This window comes from Artemia sp. Qi Xiang Cuo, chromosome 1 (assembly GCF_049724085.1).
Source record: "Artemia sp. Qi Xiang Cuo chromosome 1, ASM4972408v1, whole genome shotgun sequence".
Lineage (NCBI taxonomy): Eukaryota > Metazoa > Arthropoda > Branchiopoda > Anostraca > Artemiidae > Artemia > Artemia sp. Qi Xiang Cuo.
In genome coordinates this window covers 96,419,389-96,425,388 of record NC_142794.1, presented here as the reverse complement: position 1 = coordinate 96,425,388, position 6,000 = coordinate 96,419,389, and positions in this window count along the sequence as shown.

Genomic DNA, 6,000 nt, shown 5'->3' with positions numbered 1-6,000 from the left:
TTGATAGCTCAGGGTACAAGACCTGTCACATATTGAAGAAAAGTGGATAACTTCACTTATCTTGGTAGTGTTACAAGTAATAATATTGGATTTGATGAAGATGTTAAATGTAGAATAGCAAAAGACCAGGGTGTTTTTTTACAGTTGAAAAAACTTTGGAAGAATAGGAAGATTAGTCGGCAAACCAAGATTAGAATACTGGAAGCCACAGTGGTGACAGTTGTCAAGTATAGTCCGGAAACGTGGGCGCACTTCTGAAGATGGAGGAGGATTTGCTAACTTGTACGAAAGATATGGCTCTATCCCGCTTTCTTTGGCTATAATAAGAAAAATTTTTAGATGGCTAGGACACGTTTTAGCGATGAAGGATGACAGGTTGCTAAAAATTGTCCATTTCGGTCATCCATTAGGCGTCATACGAAAACCAGGTCGTTTTTTTATTGGGTAGAAATTAATAAGAAAGAATTTAAGGGAAATTGGAATTTCTTGGGAGGGTGTAAGGAGGGAATTTTTGAAAAAAGATTGGTTGGAGGAGTGCGCGCAGCGGTTTTGGCCTCAGGCGGCTTGGTGCTGCAGTGAATTGTTCGTGAAGAGTTTTGAATTGAAAAGCAAGTATTTTGCAGTAGGCATCAAGACATGACTAATTGTAGAAAAAAATCCAAGACAGATAGTACGAGTAATTGAGAGGCAAATGTTTCGTTCAAAAGCACCATTCATTTTAAATACAAAAAAAAATTATTCGATTTCGAGCCGTACATTGAATCCCAGAACAGTCTTCTTTTATTTACAACGGACAATAGTCCTTTTTGCTAATATTTTGTACTTAATTTTTTCCTCTTTTTGCTCTTTATCTAACCCAAATCTGAATAAAATAAAAAACGTGACGGTTTTCACTAGCCTTTATAGGAAACTATATAACAAAACATGAAAAAACCTAATTCCAAACTAAGTAGCATAATACTAATTATATCAAAAATCAACTATTAAAAGTGACGAATAAGATTATCACCCCTAATTAAAATGAAAACAATAATTTTCACTTTCATGTTCATCCTAAAGAAAACTTAATTAAACTTTTTAAGAGTTAGCTCGATTTTCAAAAGTTAACACTTCTTCCAAGAGATGACTAATTTTATGCAATTTTTTCTGGCTCAGGCGTAAAATCAAACCTCACAGCCCCCATTTTGCATATAGTAAAATATACACCAAATCAACGTTAATAATGTAAATCTTACATTCCGTTTTTTCCGATGTTGGTTCTGCAAACAACATAAGTTTGGCATTTACCAAATTCAATCGATTCTCTTATTATTTGAAGAGAATGAATTCTTAATGAAAAATACAGGATATGACTCTGAATTAAAATTCATTCGAAATAGAAATTAGAGTGATATAGTGAATTAGAGTGATAGAGTGATAATAAAACTTTTGGTAAATATAAGATTATAGAAGGCACTCCATAAATTGAAAAACTGGAGAAAAGCACAATATAATAGCTATTGAACACGAACTGACTATCTAAAATAAAAGACATTAGTTTTATTATCTTTTTGGGGGTATAGGGATAAGCCTTTATTATTCAACAAAAAAACTGTAGGATGTGCAACAGTTCAAAAACTACATTTTTCTCCCATTACCTGAAAGAAGAAAACCCATCAGATGAGTGTAACACATTATGCTAATTACATAATTAACATCTTTTGACATTGATTTTATTATTGACATTAGTATATTTTGATATTCAACAACGTCCAATGGTTTTTGCTCACTCTTTAAAAGGAAAACTCAGAACGGTGACAAAAATATTGCAAAAAAATGCGATTAGTGTTTTATTTCTGTATATGATCAAAACTTGAAACCAATCAGAAAAAAATGGAATGGTTCTTTTCATGTGTGTGCATTTTTGTACTAAGACTGACACTGCTCCTGAGCCTTGAAAACGTATCTGTGTCTCTGAACCCATTTTTAACCAAGATAGGTTGCTTATAGTTTTCCATGGTTCATTACTATGTTTAGGGATTTATAATCTCCAAAAAAAGTAGCATATAAGTTCTTTCGGTGGGTCACGGGGTGGGATGTTGGATTACACCAAAAAGCGATGCATAAAACAGATGTAGACTAATTTGATATCAAACACTTCTTTTTTTCTTTTGTTTTTTTTTCTTTTTTTCTTTCTCTTTTGTCTGTAGATGTATTTGGACTTTTGTGTGCTTCATTGATTACGATACACATGATATATATGACGAGATTCAAAAATTTCGTCCAGGATTATTGAACTTGACGATTTTTGTTTTCATCAAAAATCATAATGACAACTGTTTAACCAGAATAAAAAAGGGGGGTTTTTGTAAGGATCGCTCTAATCCAAAGATAGATCCAGCGAGGAAATATCATGAGCCATTTCAGGCCAAGGTTTCTTTGTGGGGGGAATATCTCTTTTCGCCCCATTTTAAAGATAAGAAAATCCCTTGTAGGTAAAGGTATAAGCCAAGCAGATGGCTTATTCCCAAATAACATTTGAATTTCGAGGAAGTGTGTTCTTACGATTAAGGATTGTCTGACGAGCTAGAAAAATGCATTATATAAGAAATTATATAAAAATTAGTATAATCTGGAGACAAAACTACGGACGTTTATTAGAGTATTTTCCGGGGGAAGGGGTAGTATTTTTTATGAATTTTAATTCACACATTCAATCAAGCTTAATTAATTAACAGTTAAAAGAAAATATAAACTAGATTTTTTGAAAATTTTATAAAGAAGTCACAAAAAAAACTAAAACTAGCAGAGCTCATAGGGGCACACAGTGGTGCCAATTCACGTAAATGCAGGGGAGGTGGATTTTTTCAAAATCTATGGGGGCAATGTTCCTGTTTTTGTTTCAATTTCTTCAATGAAAATACTAAAAGAAAAGTATTTTTCAAGAAAAAAAATCCAAAAAAGATATTTTTTCTAAATCTGAGGGACAGGGATCAAGTCAGATCGGGGCAAATATTATCCGGTTGAAACCCCTTTGTACACACTTTTTCAATCAGGTGGGGGCAGGGGGTTCCTCAAATCTATTTTCCTGTGGAGGGAATGCCCATTTACTACTCTATAGGCAATGAGCGACTTACCTAGGGGGACGGACAAGAGGGTTCAGTTGCCCCTGAGCACAGCATTTCCTGGGTGCCATTCAGACGAACTTTTTTCCTTAATCCTCAGAGCGTTTTTAGGGGATAGCAAAAATTAGCATTGACCAAGGATGCTAAATTTTCTTTTTTTAAAAGAAATCATTTTTTGAAGAAACTTTTAATATTGGTATGTCTGCTCATCAATTAGTTAACATCAGTACTAGCATCAATAAACCTAAACATCAGTCAATTACTACTAATCAACAAATCAATTTGATTTGTACTGAACATGCAACATATTCCCAAGTACCAATTTCAGCAACTTGACGGCGAGGAATCACAAGATTTTTCTATGGAAGTCTCAGATTTTATTTCAATGTATATTTTACACCCCAATATTATATTTTTCGAGCAATTTATTGTGCTGCAATAGCAGGCATTCCGGGCCAAGGACTCAAACTTCTCAGCAATCGACTGCATGAATGTCTTAGATGGTAGCGTGGAGGTAACATCCAGCCAAATAAAAACGTTATGAAATTCAATTTTATGTAAATGTTATCTATTTATCATAAATTGCATATTATACCATAAAATCGCATTCAATGTTTAGTTTGTACATTTTTATGTTAAAGGATCTTTACAATCTTTAAAGCCTGGAAAAGGATCTTTCAAAAAGAGGAATGAAACTTAATTCGTACACTCAGTAATAATTTATATATTTTATTTTATATACATTTTATATATTTATATTTAATATTCAAATTATGCATTCATGTCTCTGCACTTGCATATGTATAAGGAAACTTGGAATTAAAATGCAGGATGAAATTTAATTTAAACACTTAATGTTTAGTTTGTATATTTACATATACTTACATTTGCAAAAGGATTCTTGCTTCAAAGCGGGAAGCTAACATTCTTTTCATAATATTATTTATTTTATTTAAAAAAATTTTGTTTCCACCCTGTAAAAGATGGAATGTTTTTCAATTTGAATGGAAGACGAGATATCAAAAGTAAAATGATTACCGTTTTACTTTTTATTGTTAATGGTAATATCAAAACTTTACCGAAAAAAATTTTCCTCAACAAAGATTAATTTTATCAACTTGAAAAGAAGAGGTGAACCCCTCCACCCCCCCCCCACCCAAAAAAAGAACAACCTCCAAACAAAAGTCCTGAATACGGTCCTCAGGATTATATATCAAAGTCTACTTCCATCCTCCCCTTGTATCTCTCTCTCTCTCTCAGGATTAATTAAAACCCAATTTTCCACAGTGCTAGAAATTAAATTGCTTCTAATATTCTTATTTCACTTAGACATGGTGTCATTTACAATACAAGAGTTTCATTGCAATCAGTAGAAGGAGAATAGCAATTGTTGTAGTCGTTTTAGCAAAGGTTAGGTTAGTGAGAAACCCCTGTTTGGCTTTTCTCAAAAAGCTAAATGTACCTTCAAACCATTTTGACGTTGGATTGGGAAATGATGTACGACAATTCTTTTTGAAAAATAATTTGTAGACTTTATCCTTTGAAATAAAAAAAGAAGTGTATGCTTATCTCTGTTTTGCCAATATGAATTAACGAGTCGTATTTGATATAGCCTGATGGATGTTGAAAGATATTAGCGAAATGATAATTATTACACGAGTAAAACATAAAATTAATAATGACACTAAGCAATGATTATTATTGCCAAACAGAAAATTGCCTCAATTAGGGAAGGGGTGGTTGGAGGGTCCTTTACCTTCCCCCACCCTCTTCACCAGATGCGTGAAATAAATCGTTTTTAATACTACTTAAAAAAATATGCACTTTTGCTATGGAGAAGGGGATACTTTTAAGGTTCCAGCTGGAGTAAAAGACTAAATATTTTTTTCACTGTAAAATTTAAGTAATATTAAAAAGAATATCTTTCTTGACGGGCTTTCCAATAGGGGAGAGCAGGGGCACAGCCTTCGAGGGTCGAAGTCAAAGCATTCCCCCCCCCTAGTTTCTATCAGATTTTTTTCTTACAGCTATAATAACCTATGGTAAAATTTCGGGAGAATTCGGACTATTTAATTATTTTTGATATTCGTTTATCTTTCGTTCTACTTAAAAAATATGCACTTTTGCTATGGAGCAGAGGGGATACTTTTTAAGGTTCCAGCTGGAGTAAAAGACTAAATATTTTTTCACTGTAAAATTTAAGTAATATTTAAAAGAATATCTTTATTGACGGGATTTCCAATAGGGGAGAGCAGTGGTGCAGCCTTCGAGGGTCGAAGCATTCCCCCTCCCCCCTAGTTTCTATCAGATTTTTTTCTTACAGATATAATAACCTATAATAAAATTCCGAGAGAATTCAGACTATTTAATTATTTTCGATATTCGTTTATATTTCGTTCTCATTTTGATCCTCTTTATTCAATAGCAAAAAAATAAAAAAAGACATTTCCTGCTACCTATTTTGTTTATTTTAAAAATTAAGTATACCTTTCGTGGGTTTTTGTGTTTTTGATGGTTTTTGGGTTCTTGATCGACCCCCCCTTCATTTATCGGAACTACATGCAAGTTTTACTTTAATGACTACTAAATTGGGAAGACTGCCCCCCCCCCCCCGGAAGCGAAATTCTTTTGTCTTCAGGGTCATTTTATTTTTTGACATATACCAACTAAGTGACTGAGTCTTGTCAAAAACAGATCTGTATAGATCTTCACCGGACGCGTGAGATAAATCGTTTTTAATACTGCTTAAAAAATATGCACTTTTGCTATGGAGCAGGAGTGGGGATACTTTTTAAGGTTCCAGCTGGAGTATAAGACTCCAGCTGATTTCTAAAAATTGGCGTACATGATTTCTAGAAGTTGGCAGACCCACGAAAAATGGCTATCTAACCATCTA